Source organism: Triturus cristatus, chromosome 4_2 (genome assembly GCF_964204655.1).
Source record: "Triturus cristatus chromosome 4_2, aTriCri1.1, whole genome shotgun sequence".
Taxonomy (NCBI): Eukaryota; Metazoa; Chordata; class Amphibia; order Caudata; family Salamandridae; genus Triturus; species Triturus cristatus.
This window is the reverse complement of record NC_140586.1, coordinates 407,183,025-407,199,223: the sequence shown is the minus strand read 5'-3', so window position 1 is coordinate 407,199,223 and position 16,199 is coordinate 407,183,025. Positions and strand designations below refer to the sequence as shown.

General features: G+C 48.8%; 1 protein-coding gene across 2 annotated transcripts in view; it reads left to right on the top strand.

Moving 5' to 3' along the window:
• The window catches only part of LOC146833942 (uncharacterized), a 302,258-nt gene that overhangs the window by 48,658 nt on the left and 237,401 nt on the right, over positions 1 to 16,199 (top strand). The window lies entirely within an intron of this gene.

The window sequence follows — 16,199 nt, the reverse complement described above, 5'->3', positions numbered from 1 at the left end:
GCAAAAGGCACTGAAAGCTTGGGTTGATTCTGGAGCCTCCCGGCCAGAAGGAGCGGGGGAGCCCCACGACGAAACGGGACCCTCCCAAGGAGAACGCAGCAGCAACCAGGTGCGAGGCTTCGTACCAGACGGGGGCCTATCCCCGGAGGAACTCGCAGACAGAGAAAAAAGTCGCCATCACGAGCTCGAATTAGCCAAACTCAAAATTGAGGGTGAGCTGAAATTAGCCGAGAAAAAGCTAGCAGTAGAACAGTTGCGAGTACAGGGAGAACTGGAAGAGAAGAAACTCCAACGAGAACACGAGGGAAAGAGACTTCAACTGGAACATGAACGCAGCCTGAAGGAAATAGAACTGAAAGCAAGAAGCGAAGAAACGCGGCCCCCGGGGAACCGGGAGGCGGCCGCCCCGACGGAACAGAAGGTCCACATCCCCAAGGATGTGGTCAAAGAATATTACAAAAATGATGACATTCAACAGTGGTTCCGGGCCTACGAGGTTGCCATGACCTCCCATCGGGTCCCACAGAAGGATTGGGGGGCTGGGTTATGGGGACGATTCCTGAGCGAAGGGAGAGACACCCTGCTCGACCTACCAATCTCCATGCAAACATCCTATGAACACATGAAAGCGGCCCTCCTCACAAGGTACGGCCTCACCCCGGAGATGTACCGCCAGCGGTTCCGGGACTGCAGGAAGATCCCGGGTACCACCTGGGTGGAATATGTGAATTTCTTCAGCCGCGCCTTCGATGGATGGATCAAGGGCAGCAAGGTAACCACCCTGGAAGAACTAACGGACCTTATGTTGTGGGAACACCTGGCGGCCAACTGCTTTGTGGAACTCCGCCAGCATCTGTTCGACAGCAAGCTCACGGACCCAAGAAAGCTGGCTGTCGAGGCGGATCGCTGGACCAACACCCGGGTCTCCCGGGGCCCTGTAGGAGAGTACCCCCGAGCCAGTCAGGGACCACCCCGCCAGAGAGGGGGGGGAAACCAGGGAGGGCAGAGAGAGTCCCAGGCTAGTCCCCCGAAGTCAATAGACTACAGCAGAGGGACCCTGAATATATCAATAAGTGAGGAAGGAATCAGGGAAAGACACTATTCAAACAACAAAACTTCCTACACTAATCTATTTAAGTGGAAGGCAATATGTCCATGAAATAAAGTAGAACCCACAGTCAACGGTGTATAAAACTATGTTATTTCATTTATTAATTCATTTTTTCATTTTTTATCATTTTTTCAACGAACTCAAAAAACATATACATATATATTTTTCAGACTGTATAATGCTACATGTAATACAATTAACATCGAAATGTTGAAGCACAATTGTGACTAATCATAAACACTGTACAACCATGACATAAATAAGAAACATATATACAACATATATTACAAACAATTAAGGACAATAAACCTGAAAACTCAAAAAAAACAACAATATATTGATGATTAAAATCATAGGTTGAGGAGTTTGAACATTGGACCAGCGCCAACGCGCGTTTCGGAGCTCAAAAATGCTTTTTGCAGGCTCCTTCTTCAGGGCGTATTAGAGTGGTCTTTCAGAAAAACAAGGCTTCGGGGCCTAGTTTGATGTCCAACCTCATACAATAAAGTTAAACATTAAATATTGACAGCCGTTGGTCTGTGGGTGTAAAAAAGCCACAATAAGTAATAGTGAATACTATTTTAGTTTTTCAGTTTATTAAAAAAGGAGGAGCAGGAGCTGTAGGAAGAGAAAAGGAGTGAGAACCTCTTATACACCCGTGATACAGCAAACACCCTAGAAAAATAATTTTATGTGAGGAAATACCGATACAGTTCCAATCACCTAAGTACGGAAGATGAGAAATATCAGGATGAGAAGATTTGTCAGAAGAATATTTTTAGTATAAACATACTTGTCAAAAAGAACTCTTATATAAGAGGATACCGGAGGGGCAGCTTCTTCAATCTTTAGTTTAGCGTTTAAAAAGCTACAATGATAAGAAAAGAATACACAATGACCCTTGCAAGATCTGTGGACATAGTTGGAATACTGTATGGAAATAGGCAAGACTCACGGGACTAAGATAAATTACAGAAAAGCATAAATTGGGATTTTTCTTGTATGCGAAAGGGAATCTCAAATTATATCTTGTTCATAAGGTGGTGAGGGGGATCTGTATCAGCAGAACGTCTACCATGAATGGAGGACGAACAATTTAGAAGTCAATATAATGCTGGAAACGTGCCTCACGATAGGCTATTATAGTGTATTCAGTGAGGCGAGGAAAAAAATAGCTTAAAGTTTTGATGGGACTAAAAGGTAAAGGATTATACCTAACTACTTACTAAAATGTCACTAGACGTGAAGACAGTGTCAAAGCCGATGGTATGTCGTCAGAGTTTGTTCAGTATAACTGGACGGGCATATAGTGAGATCCAGAAAATTCAGTAAGGATAATCACGTAGTTAAAATTAGCCTGAAAATGTACAAAAGACAGGCTGTATTAAAATACCTAGATGTGTTTAGGAGGACTCAATGTATATAAAGCCAGGCCTACTTACTTACCCAGATGCGACAAAACAGAGCGTGCTAATAGTATCCGGGCCGGAAATTTGTGGGCCAGTCAGGAAATTATCTTAGTGCGGTATGCAGACCCGTGATGGTAAAATAGTCAAAAAATGTAGGTGAACACTGAGTTTAAATGAAACCTGAAAGTATACAAGTTATAACCTTAGTCAGAATTTATGGGGGGGGGGGGGGAAGGAAAGTATGTGTACGAATTGCTAACCTCAAGTTTTATGACAAATGGCATATAATTTACCTGTTCTCGTTTCTATTCAGTCATTAGAAAGGCTGGTGTCTTTGGGACGTAAGTCGGGTATTCAGCGTAAATGGTAACACTCATTAAAGCAGTCTACAGAAAGAATACGCATAGTTTAGGATTACTGCTAAAAGGATAACAGCGTGGGCGAGTTTTTAAAGGAAAAAAGAGGCTGAAACTAGCGTAAGTGCAGTCCTTACCAGGTATTTCAACAGAAACATGTCACGGGCTCCATGGCTATCGCTCTCAAGGAAGGGTATATGGAGACTGGCGTTTTCCTTATAAGGAGAACCGGAAAGTGGTGAGAGCTAATCGTAGACACTGAAATGGGACTAAGAAATAGACGGGAAAGCATACTTAAAGTGAGGTCCCGATTCGGGTGCAGGCTTTGAAATCACTGTAGAAGCGGACATCTTGGTAGGAGAGTAAAACTCTCTAACGTAAATTCTAAACGTTTACCGCAGAAAGCGCTCAACAATCGCACGACATTAATAAATAATCCCGAGTTGCTAAGTTTAGAATTATGGAGCAAAACTTATTAGTGGTCCGGGAGATACTATATATTACGCAAATATAAGAGTGTGTATATTGCCAACTTTTAAAAGTATAGTCAACATGGCGACCAAAGTCTCAAAAGAATATTTAAAATATTAGGCAGAATAGACAGTTCTCAATATATGGTTCCTTTATCAGGATAAAGTGAAGGAATATATTTTCCTCATGAAATTTCCACAGGGTAGGACCAGAAGTACATCTATATAATCGCATTTTCCCAAGGGAGATGTTCATTAAGGCCTTTTTCCTGTGTCTGAAGGACATATATCCAAAAGACTTCCCTTTTACGTCTAATGGCATCCACATTGAGATTATTTGGAGGATGTACATGTTCCAAGATTAGCCACCTGAGTTCAGAAATACTGTGATGCTTCTCAGTCCAATGGGCCACCAGGGGGGCCCCTTCGCGTTTGTTAAGTATGGCTGACTTGTGTTCGCTGAAACGTACACGAAATTCTCTGCTGGTTTCTCCAACATATCCTTTGTCACAAGGACAAAGGATAAGGTAAACAACATGTCGAGTGCGGCAATTGGTCATGTCCTTGAATGTGAATGTCCGTTTGTCCCAGATCAATTCGTTAGTGACAATGGCAAACTGGCATGCGTGGCAGCAACCGCATTTGTGAGTACCACTAATGGGTTTGGTGCCAGTGATAGATTTCTGTACAAAGGGATTGGCAATAGGTATTCTGGACTTAACCAAAGAGTTCCTTAATTTTTTGTTGCGTCTAAATGCAAAGATGGGCTTAGGGAGACTCTTTCTTGAATGATCTGTATTTAAAATATGCCAATCTTTGTTGATGATTTGTCTAATTTTGTGGTCAATATTAGAATGGGTGGTAACACAGACCAATTTCTCATCAGTTTTAATTTCTTTGGGTTGCAGTAGTATTGTTCTATCATAATATTTTGCTCTTTTGTAGGCATCTTTAATCAGTTTAGGGGGATACCCTCTACTGACAAATTTTTGTTTAAGTTCTTCTGCATGTGTATCATAATTTGATATAGTAGTACAGTTCCTAGTCCCCCGAAGTCCCAACCTCCACCTTTCCCAGCACCCCCACCAGCTGTATCCGGCCCCCCCCTTAGACGGGGGCACCGGGTAACCATCACTTGTTTCCGTTGCCAGAAGCCCGGGCATTACGCCAACGACCCTGAATGCCCCATGGCCCCACGCACCACCCAGGCAGCACCCCCTGCTAGACAGATAGCCAATGTAGCCCTGGGGGAGGAGGTTGAGGAGGCCGAAGAGTGGGAACCCGCCGCTATGGCCCTAGTATCCTTAGGAGATAGAGAGATGGTCCCTGGGAGCCTCCTGCCCTCTAACACAAAGAAATATGGGCAGCTCGTAACGATCAATGGCCACCAAGTAGAAGCCCTCCGTGACACCGGGGCCAGCATCACCGGTGTCCTTAGCCATTTAGTACACGAGGACCAGGTCCTCCCCAACGTCTTTTGCCCTGTCATTTCAGCCGACAACACAGAAAGCCTATGTAAGGTAGCCCTGGTGCCCTTTGAGTGGGGAGGGGTGGTCGGTAAACTGAAGGTTGCAGTAAGAACCTCCCAGCCCGTCGACTGTCTCCTGGGGAACGACCTGGAAAGTTCCCCCTGGGGACAAGTTGAGCGCAAGACCCATCTAGGGATGATGGGCCTCCCTGAGTGGGTGTGCGCCACCACTCGATCCATGGCGGCTCGACTGACCCCTCTGAGGGAAGTCGACGACGCTCCGACCCCTGAAGATAGGATGGTCCCAGCCGAGGGTCCCCCCATTACCCCACCAGAAGAGTCGATCGCCAGTGATGAACCCCCGCCTTCCGACTCCACCCCAGTCACCGAGTTCGGCGATCTGCCCGAATTAGCCCAGTGGCGCCACGAGGGGGGCCGCTCCCGAGAAGAGTTCTGCCGAGAGCAGGCTACCTGTCCCTCCCTGGACAGGCTCCGGCAACAAGCAGAGGCCCAGGCCGCCGGCGACCAGACGCGGATGCACCAGGTGTATTGGGAGAATGACCTCCTGTACAGCGAACAGAAGTCGGTGGAGCTAGGGTCCGGCCGGGTGCTGGTGGTACCCCTACGCTTCCGAAATCTCCTCCTGGGCTTTGCCCACGATGTCCCCCTCGCAGGCCACTTGGGCCAGGACAAAACGTACAGTCGCCTTGTGACCCACTTCTACTGGCCCAGAATGAAAGCAGATGTAGGAGCCCACTGCAAGTCCTGTCCCACATGCCAGGCCAGTGGGAAGAGCGGAGGGAAGAACAAGGCTCCCCTCCAACCCTTCCCTGTCGTCAGTACCCCTTTTGAGCGGGTCGGGATCGACATTGTAGGGCCCCTGGACCCCCCAACTTCCCAAGGGCATCGGTTCATCCTCGTCCTGGTGGACCATGCCACCCGTTACCCTGAGGCCATCCCCCTGCGCACCGTCACGGCCCCCGTGGTGGGCCGGGCATTGATGGGAATCTTCTCCCGCATGGGTTTCCCCCGCGAGGTCGTGAGCGATCGCGGTACCAACTTTATCTCCCGATACATGAAGTCCTTATGGCAACAATGCGGGGTGTCCTATAAGTTCACCACCCCGTACCACCCCCAAGGAAACGGCCTGGTAGAGCGGTTTAATTGGACTCTGAAAGGGATGATCGCGGGCCTGGAAGAGCCCCTCCGGTGTAAGTGGGACATCCTGCTCCCCTGCCTCCTATTCGCATACCGCGAAGTTCCCCAGAAATCCTTGGGGTTCAGCCCCTTTGAGTTACTCTACGGGCACCCCGTCAGGGGGCCCCTCAGCCTGGTCAAGGAAGGCTGGGAGGCGGCACCTCGAGGCCCCCCCCCCGAGATGTGTTCCGTTACGTCCTGACCCTCCGAAATCAGACTAGAAGGTTCCGAGAGATGGCCGAGGCCAACCTGGAGGCGAGTCAGGAGGAGATGAAGCGCTGGTACGACCAGAACGCCACTCTGGTCGAGTTTCAGCCGGGCCAGCAGGTATGGGTCATGGCCCCCGTGAAACCCTGTGCCCTCCAGGATAAATGGACCGGGCCCTTCAAGGTGGTTGAGCGGAAGAGCCAGGTCACGTACTTGGTGGACGTCCAGTCCCCCCGGGACCCCCTCCGGGTCCTCCACGTGAACCGCCTCAAGCCCCACTTTATGCGAACGGAGCTGAGCCTCCTGCTGGCCACTGATGATGGGTCCGAGGAGGAGTCAGATCCTCTCCCCGATCTCCTGTGCACCAAAGAGAAGGACGGCTCCGTAGAGGGAGTGAACCTCTCCCCGACTCTCACTCCCCAGCAACGTGAGGATTGCCGCCAGCTCCTAGGGCAGTTTTCGGACCTCTTCTCCCTGGTCCCTAAGGTCACCGACTGGTGTGTCCATGACGTGGATACCGGGGACAGTCCGCCAGTGAGACACCGGGCCTACCGAGTCCCTGATCGGGTTCGGTCCTGTATCCAAGCCGAAGTCTCGAAAATGTTGACCCTAGGCGTGATCGAACCCTCAGACAGCCCCTGGGCCAGCCCCGTGGTCCTGGTCCCAAAAGCAGCTGCCCCCGGGGTCGCACCAGAACTCTGCTTCTGCGTGGACTACCGGGGACTCAATGAAGTCACCCGAGCCGATGCCCACCCCATTCCCCGAGCCGACGAGCTCATTGACCGGCTCGGGGCTGCTCGGTTCCTCAGCACCTTCGATCTCACCTGCGGCTACTGGCAAATTGCGCTCACAGAAGGAGCCAAGGAGCGGTCCGCCTTCTCCACCCCGGATGGGCACTATCGCTTTCGCGTGATGCCCTTCGGGATGAAAAATGCCCCGGCCACCTTCCAGCGACTGGTAAATAGAGTCCTGGCCGGGCTGGAAAAATTCAGTGCGGCATATCTCGACGATATCGCAGTTTTTAGCTCTGAGTGGAGTGAGCACCTCCAGCACCTTCGGAGGGTGCTGACCGCCCTGCGCCAGGCAGGCCTCACCGTGAAAGCCAGCAAGTGCCAGATTGGGCAAAGTTCGGTAACCTACCTGGGGCACCAGGTCGGAAGCGGGCAGGTCACCCCTCTACAGCCCAAAATCGACGGCATCCTAGCCTGGGAACCCCCCACTACCCAAACGGAGGTCCGAGCCTTTCTGGGCCTCACGGGCTACTACCGGAGATTCATCCGGAATTACGGCAGCCTGGTCGGTCCCCTCACGGGACTCACATCCAAAAAGCAGCCCAAGAAGGTGCAATGGTCCCCTGCCTGCCAAGAGGGGTTCGAGGCCCTGAAAGCGGCCATGTGTACTGCCCCCGTCCTCCAGGCCCCCGACTACTCCAAAGAGTTTGTGGTACAAACTGATGCCTCCGAGCATGGCATCGGGGCAGTCCTCTCCCAGGTAAATGACCAAGGCCTAGACCAGCCCGTAGCCTTCCTCAGCCGAAGGCTGTTGCCCAGGGAAAAGAGATGGAGCACCATCGAGCGAGAGGCATTCGCCGTAGTCTGGGCCCTCAAGAAACTACGCCCTTACCTGTTCGGCACCCATTTCAAGGTCCAAACCGACCATCGCCCCTTGCGATGGCTCATGCAGATGCGAGGAGAAAACCCCAAGCTACTGCGGTGGTCAATCTCCCTCCAGGGGATGGATTTCACCGTGGAACATCGCCCTGGGACTGACCACGCCAACGCCGATGGCCTCTCCCGGTTCTTCCGCCTCAGCGAAGAGAACCCCCAAGAAGATGGGTAGTTCTCTCTGGCTTTCAGCTGGGGGGGACGCATGTTAGACCCGGCCCTCGTAACATAGCTAGACCTGACCCCTGCACCTCACACCAGCCCCCAAACCCACGGCCTAGCCGATCCTTCCCACCAGAATTCGCACGCACCCAACCCGGACTTCCCCGTCCGTGGCCTTCTGCCCTTCGGCCACACCGGGCCCGCGTGCCCACTTCATGCAACAAGATGGCCGCCCGGTCCCAGCGCGACACTGGCCTAGAGGCACCACTCCGGCTGGAGGACATCACGCTCCCCTTGGGATGAGAGAGGGAGGAGCAGTTTCTATCACACCTCTGCGCTTCCCTGGGACGGTGGGTTTCGATCGACCTGCCGGCCTCCCCGAGGGCTGGCTCCACACCTGCTGGGTGTCTGGGACTCCTCCCGACCCGGCCCTGAAAGGATCAAAAGACAGTGGCAGGAAACCCCAACAAGCGACCCCCAGGTGACAAGACCCCTGCCTGCACAGACTCCGGACGTCAAAGAGGAGTCGCCCTATAACAAGGGGTGCTCTGGGACTGTCCGGCAGATTCGCCTTGGAACACCTGAGCCCTGCTGAGTGACTCGCGGCTCCCTGAAGATCGTAAGACCTCCGAACTTGTGCTTGAGCCCTGCTGAGCGACTCGCGGCTCCCTGAAGATCGTAATACCTCCGAACTTATGCTTGAGCCCTGCTGAGTGACTCGCGGCTCCCTGAAGATCGTAAGACCTCTGAACTTGTGCTTGAGCCCTGCTGAGTGACTCGCGGCTCCCTGAAGATCGTAAGACCTCCGAACTTGTGCTTGAGCCCTGCTGAGTGACTCGCGGCTCCTCGAAGATCGTAAGACCACCGAACTTGTATCCGAGCCCTGCTGAGTGACTCGCGGCTCCCACAGACTCTCTTGGTCCCGCCGGACCCCACGACGACAAGTGTATCCCCCAGCTCGAGGATTGTGAGCTGTGCGCCGGGTACGCTCCTGCATTTGATCCATATCCCCAAAGACTGTCCCGCTACCTCCTACTCCCCTCCAAGACTCTAGGAGCCCATGCTCTGCTTGTATATATTTGCCGTGCTGATCATAAAGATCCTACCACTCCAATCTGATAAAGATTTGCTCTTAAGAACTCCTCGTGTGGTGTCTCTCTGTCGTGTGGTGCCGAGTGTGCGATCCTAGATACGAGGTTCCTCCCCTGAGGAGTCTCCCGCCAGTGCCCGGCTACGATACCTCGAGGGTGGGTCTCAGGGCAGTCAGGGCCCCCTCCGGGCCCCTCTGAGGTCGCCTTCTAACATTTGGCCATTGGATGAGTGCATGAGTGGTTCCTGACAGAATGAATGACTACATGGGTAGTTCATGAGTGAATAGTTGAGTGCAAGAGTAGTACCTGAGTGATTGCATGAATGCATGGGTAGTGCCTGGGTGATTGCATAAGTGCAGGTGTACTGCCTGAGTGATTGGATGAGTGCATGGGTAATGCCTGGGTAATTGTATAAGTGCTGGGGTACTGCCTGGGTGATTGGAGGTGTGCATGGGTAGTGCCTGAGTGACTTCACAGATACAAAAGCAATGTCCAGGTGCTCAGACCAGTGCATGGGTAGTGCCTGAGTAAAAGGATGACTGCAAGAGCAATGCCTTGGCCATTGAATGAGTGCTTAGGTAGTGCCTTAATGAATGGATGAGTGCATGGATAGTGCCTGAGTGAATGGTTACATGCAAGAGTAGTGCCTGATTGATTGCATGAGTGCTTAGGTAGTGCTTGGGTGATTGGAGGAGTGCATGGGTAGTGCCTGAGTAACTTCACAAGTGCAAGGGTAATGCCTGGGTGCTTAGATCGGTGCATAGGTAGTGCCTGAGTAAAAGGATGACCGCAAGATTAATGCCTTGGTCATTGGATGAGTGCATGAGTAGTACCTGAGAGAATGGATGAGTACATGGGTAGTGCATGAATGAATAGTTGAGTGCAAGAGTAGTACCTGAGTGATTGCATGAATGCATAGGTAGTGCCTGGGTGATTGCTTAAGTGCAGGTGTACTGCCTGAGTAATTGGATGAGTGCATGGGGTAGTGCATGGGCGGTTGCATAAGTGCAGGAGTACTGACTGGGTGATTGGAGGAGTGCATGGGTAGTGCCTGAGTGACCTCAAGGGTGCAAAATCAATGTCTGGGTGTTTAGATCAGTGCATGGGTAGTGCCTGAGTAAAAGGATGACTGCAAGAGCAATGCCTTGGTCATTGGATGAGTGCTTAGGTAGTGCCTTAACGAATGGATGAGTGCATGGATAGTGCCTCAGTGAATGGTTACATGCAAGAGTAGTGCCTGATTGATTGCATGAGTGCTTAGGTAGTGCTTGGGTGATTGGAGGAGTGCATGGGTAGTGCCTGAGTAAAAGGATGACTGCAAGAGCAATGCCTTGGTCATTGGATGAGTGCTTAGGTAGTGCCTTAACGAATGGATGAGTGCATGGATAGTGCCTCAGTGAATGGTTACATGCAAGAGTAGTGCCTGATTGATTGCATGAGTGCTTAGGTAGTACCTGGTTGATGGGAGGAATGCATGGGTAGTGCCTGAGTGACTGAGTGAATCAATAAGTGCATGGGTACTGCCTGAGTGAATGTTTGAGTGCAAGAGTAGTACTTGAGTGATTGCATGAGTGCATAGGTAGACACGGGTGATTGCATAAGTGCAGGGGCATTGTCTCCGTGATTAGAGGAGTACATGGCTAGTGCCTGAGCGACTTCTTGAGTGCAAGAAAAATATGTGGGTGCTTGGATCAGTGCATAGGTAGTGCCTGAGTAAAAGGATGATTGCAAGAATAATGACTTAGTCATTGGATGAGTGCATGAATAGTGCCTGAGAGAATGAATGACTACATGGGTAGCGCATGAGTGAATAGTTGAGTGCAAGAGTAGTACCTGAGTGATTGTATGAATGCATGGTTAGTGCCATGAGTGATTGCATAATTACAGGTGTACTGCCTGAGTGATTGGATGAGTGCATGGTAATGCCTGGGTAAATGCATAAGTGCTGGGGTACTGCCTGGGTGATTGGAAGAGTGCATGGGTAGTGCCTGAGTGACATCATGGGTGTAAAAGCAATGTATGGGTGCTTAGATCAGTGCATGGGTAGTGCCTGAGTAAAAGGATGACTGCAAGAGCAATGCCTTGGTCATTGGATGAGTGCTTAGGTAGTGCCTTAATGAATGGATGAGTGCATGGATAGTGACTGAGAGAATGGCTACATGAAAGAGTTGTGTCTGTTTGATTGCATGAGTGCTTAGGTAGTGCCTGGGTAATTGGAGGAGTGCATGGGTAGTGCCTGAGTGACTAAACAAGTGCAAGAGTAATGCCTGGGTGCTTAGATCAGTGCATGGGTAGTGCCTGAGTAAATGATGACTGCAAGAGTAATGCCTTGGTCATTGGATGAGTGCATGAGTAGTACCTAAGAGAATGGATGAGTACATGGGTAGTGCATGAGTGAATAGTTGAGTGCAAGAGTAGTACCTGAGTGATTGCATGAATGCATGGGTAGTGCCTGGGTGATTGCATAAGTGCAGGTGTACTTCCTGAGTTTTTGGATGAGTGCAGGGGTAGTGCATGGGTGGTTGAATAAGTGCAGGGGTACTGTCTGGGCGAATGGACGAGTCCATGGGTAGTGCCAGATTGACTTCATCAGTACAAGGGTAATGTTTGGGTGCTTAGATCAGTTAATGGGCAGTGATTGAGTAAAATGATGACTGCAAGAGTAATGCCTGGGTCATTTGATGATTGCATAGAGAGTGACAAAGTGAATGGATGAGTGCATGGGTACTGCCTGAGTGTATGGTTGAGTGCAGGAGTAGTACCTGTGTGTTTGCATGAGTGCATAGGTAGACATGGGTGATTGCATAAGTGCAATGGTATTGTCTCCGTGATTGGAGGAGTGCATGGCTAGTTCCTGAGTGACTTCATGAGTGCAAGACTAATATCTGTCTGCTTGGATCTGTGCATGGGCAGTGCCTGAGTAAAAGGATGATTGCAAGAGTAATGGTCATGTCTTTGGATGAGTGCATGGGCAGTGCCTGAGAGAATGGATGAGTACATGGGTAGTGCCTGTGTGTATGGTTGAGTGCAAGAGAAGTGCCTGAGTTATTGCATAAGTACATGGGTAGTGCCTGGGCAATTGCATGAGTACAGATGTTTTGCCTGGGTGATTGTATGAGTGCATGGGAAGTCCCTGAGTAAAATTATGAGTGTAACACCAATGCTTTGGTCATTTGATGAGTGCATGGGTAGTCCTTGGGGGAACACATGAGTGCATGGGTAGTGCCTGAGTTAATGGTTGAGTTCAAGAGTAGTGCCTGGGTGATTGCATAAGTGCAGGGGTACTGCCTGGTTTATTGAAGGAGTGCATGGGTAGTGGCTGAGTAGCTTCACGAGTGCAAGAGCAATGTCTGGGTTTTAAGATCAGTGCATGGGTAGTGCCTGAGTAAAAGATTGACTGCAATAGTAATGCCTTGGTTATTGGATGAGAGCTTGGGTAGTGCCTGAATGAATGGATGAGTGCATGGATAGAGCCTGAGTGAATGGTTGCATGCAAGAGTAGTGCCTGATTGATTACATGAATGCATGTGTAGTTCCTGGGTGATTGGATGAGTGCAAGGGTAGTGCTTGAGTGACTTCATGAGTACAAGGCTAATGTCTGGGTGCTTAGTTCAGTGCATGGGTATTGCCTAAGTGATTGTATGAGTGCATGGGTAGTGTCCAGTTATTTGCAGAAGTACAGGGGTACTGCCTGTGTGATTGGAGGGGTGCATGGGTAGTGCCTGAGTAACTTCATGAGTGCAAGAGTAATTTCAAGTTGCTTAGATCAGTGCATGAGTAGCGCCTGAATGAAATGATGACTGCAAGAGTAATGCTTGAGTCATTGGTTGAGTGCATATGTAGTGCCTGAGTGAATGGATGAGTGGATGGGTACAGCCTGAGTGAATGGTTGAGTGCAAGAGTATAACCTGAGTGAAGGCATAGGTGCATGGGTGGTCCTTGAATGTATGACTGTGTGGGTGCCTGAGTAAATAGTGAGTGCAAGAGTAGTACCTGAGTGATTACATGACTGCATGGGTAGTGCCTGGGTGATTGCGTAAGTGCAGGGTTACTGCCTGGGTGATTCGAGGAGTGCTTGCATAAGTGATTGCATAAGTGCAGTGGTACTGTCTGGGTGATTGGAGGAGTGCATGGGTAGCACCTGAGTGACTTCACGAGTGCAAGAGTAATATCTGGTTACTTAGATCAGTGCATGGGTAGTGCCTGAGTAAAAGGATGACTGCAAGAGTAATTCCTAAGTCATTGGATGAGTTCACAGGTAGTGCACGAGGGAATGGATGAGTGCATGTCTACTGCCTGAATGACTGGTTTTGAGCAAGAGTAGTACCTGAGTGATTGCATGAGTGCATAGGTAGTGCCTGGGTGATTGCATGAGTGCATGAGTGGTCCTTGTGGGAATGTATGACTGTGTGGGTTCCTGAGTAAATGGTGAGTGCAAGAGTAGTACCTCAGTGATTACATGAATGCATTGGTAATGCCTGGGTGATTGTGTAAGTTCAGGGCTACTGCCTGGGTGATTCAAGGTGTACATGGATAGTGCCTGAGTAACTTCATGAGTACAAGAGTAATGTCTGGGTGCTTGGATCAGTGCATTGGTAGTGCCTGAGTAAAAGGATCACTGCAAGAGTAATTCCTGAGTCATTGGATGAGTGTATACGTAGTGCCTGATTGAATGGATGATTGCATGGGTACTGCCTGAGTTAATGGTTGAGTGCAAGAGCAGTGCTTGAGTAATTGCATGAGTGCATAGGTATAGCCTGGGTGATTGCATAAGTGCAGGAGTACTGTCTGGATGATTGGAGGAGTGAATGTGTAGTGGCTGAGTGACTTCATGAGTACAAGGGTAATGTGTGGGTACTTAGATCAGTGCATGAGTAGTGCCTGAGTAAAAGGATGACTTCAAGAGTAATGCCTGGGTCATTGGATGAGTACATGCGTAGTGCCTGAGAGAACAGATGAGTGCATGAATACTGCCTGAATGAGTGGTTGAGTGAAATAGTAGTGCCTGAGTGATTGCGTGATTGCATGGCTAGTGCCTGGGTGATTGCATGAATGCCTGGGTAGTCATTGAGGGAATGTATGAGTGCATGAGTAGTACCTTAATGAATGGTTGAGTGCAAGGGTAGTACTTGAGTGATTGCATGAATGGGTAGTGCCTGGGTGATTGCGTAAGTGCATGGGTACTGCCTGGTGGAAGAGTGCATGGGTAGTTACTGAGTAACTTCATGAGTTCAAGAGTAATGTCTGGATGCTTATATCAGTGCATGGGTAGTGCCTGAGTAAAAGGATGACTTCAAGAGTAATGCCTGAGTCATTGGATGAGTACATAGGTAGTGCCTGAGTAAATGGATTAGTGCATTGGTATTGCCTGAGTGAATGGTTGGGCGCAAGAGTCGTGCCTGAGTGATTGCATGAGTGCATGGGTAGTGCCTGGGTGATTGCATAAGTGCAGGTGTACTGCCTGAGTGATTGGATGAGTACATGGCTAATGCCTGGGTAAATGCATAAGTGCTTGGGTACTGCCTGGGTGATTGTAGGAGTGCAGGGGTTGTGCCCAAGTGACTTCATGAGTGCAACAGTAATATCTGGGTGCTTAGATCAGTGCATGGGTAGTGCCTGAATAAAGGGATTGTATGAGTGCATGGGTAGTACCTGAGAGAATAGATGAGTGCATGGCCAGTGCATCAGTAAATGGATGAGAGCATGGCTAGTGGCTAGATGAATAGCCGAGTGCAACAGCACTGTGTGACTGATTCTAAGACCGCATAGATAGTAATGAATGATTGTACAAGTTGTCCTTGTGTGATTGCATCAGTGCATTTTTACTATTTCTTTCCTTCAATTAGTAGATGGGTAGTTGCTGGGTAATTCTATTGGTGCATATCTTTCTTATGTATGCATATGATAAGTTATTGCTTAGGGAGTTCAATCGACACCTATCCTGTATAATTAGGAGCAAATAACTTGCAATTACAGCACTTTAATTGCTCAATGCAGTTCTCTAAAAAGTAAGTGTGATACTGCTCCTCAAATATATGATGCTAGTTTTTAAATAGTATAAAGGATCAACGGTAATTATAGTAGAAACAAATACTGTACATTCTAAACATTTTTCCATGGTTATTATACATATTATATTATGTATTCTTACCTTTCAAGTAATTAAGATAAATTACTCAGTGGAACTATTTTAGAGTACTATTGTCCTAAACAGCATTAACACTGTTTTCAAACTTCAACAGTAGGTGTCAATTACCAATCACCTGAACTCTGGTTTCCACAGGAGCAGAAGAACTATTCCTCAATCCCCTACACCACTGCCCGGGAACTTCATAAGCTCACTCGCAGTAAAGAGGGGGAAAGGGGATTGGGATGAAAAGATAGACTGCCACTGCTGTGCCTCTTCGTAACTAGACTCAAGCGAAGATTCTCTTGGGCACCCGAAACAAAGAACAACATATAACTTCTAATAAATCTACAATAACTCTTTAGAAAGACCCTTCCAATCTAGTCCCTATTACCTGTCTTATCACAGTGGTTAGCTGCTCTCTTGTGAAATAAGAAATTATTAAACTCAGATGTAGTTCTCAGAATAAACTGTACTGTTCTCTTTCTTTCTTTTAGAATTGAACTGCTGAGTCTATTGTCGGTAAGTATAATATATATATATATATATATATATATATATATATATATATATATATATATATATATATATATATGTGTGTGTATATATTTACAAGGTATTGCTCCAGAAGTACGATATTGCCTTTGAGACGCTCAAGAATTGATGAGCTGCTTATGTAACTCCAGATAGTGATACTCTATTGGATGCAACAGAAAGTCTTAAAGTAGTAGTCTTCTCACTCTCTGGTATTGATGCACAAATTGTAATTAAAACTAGTAGAATCTAGCTTGATGCGCAATAATCATCTCCGAATATGAGGAACTCAAAATGGCAGGTAGTTCAAAGTCTTTAAATAGTAGATTCAAGAAGTTCCTCACTAATGTCTGCAATGTAGGAAATAAGCAGCATGCCGAATGCTGAGAGGAAAAACTTAGGA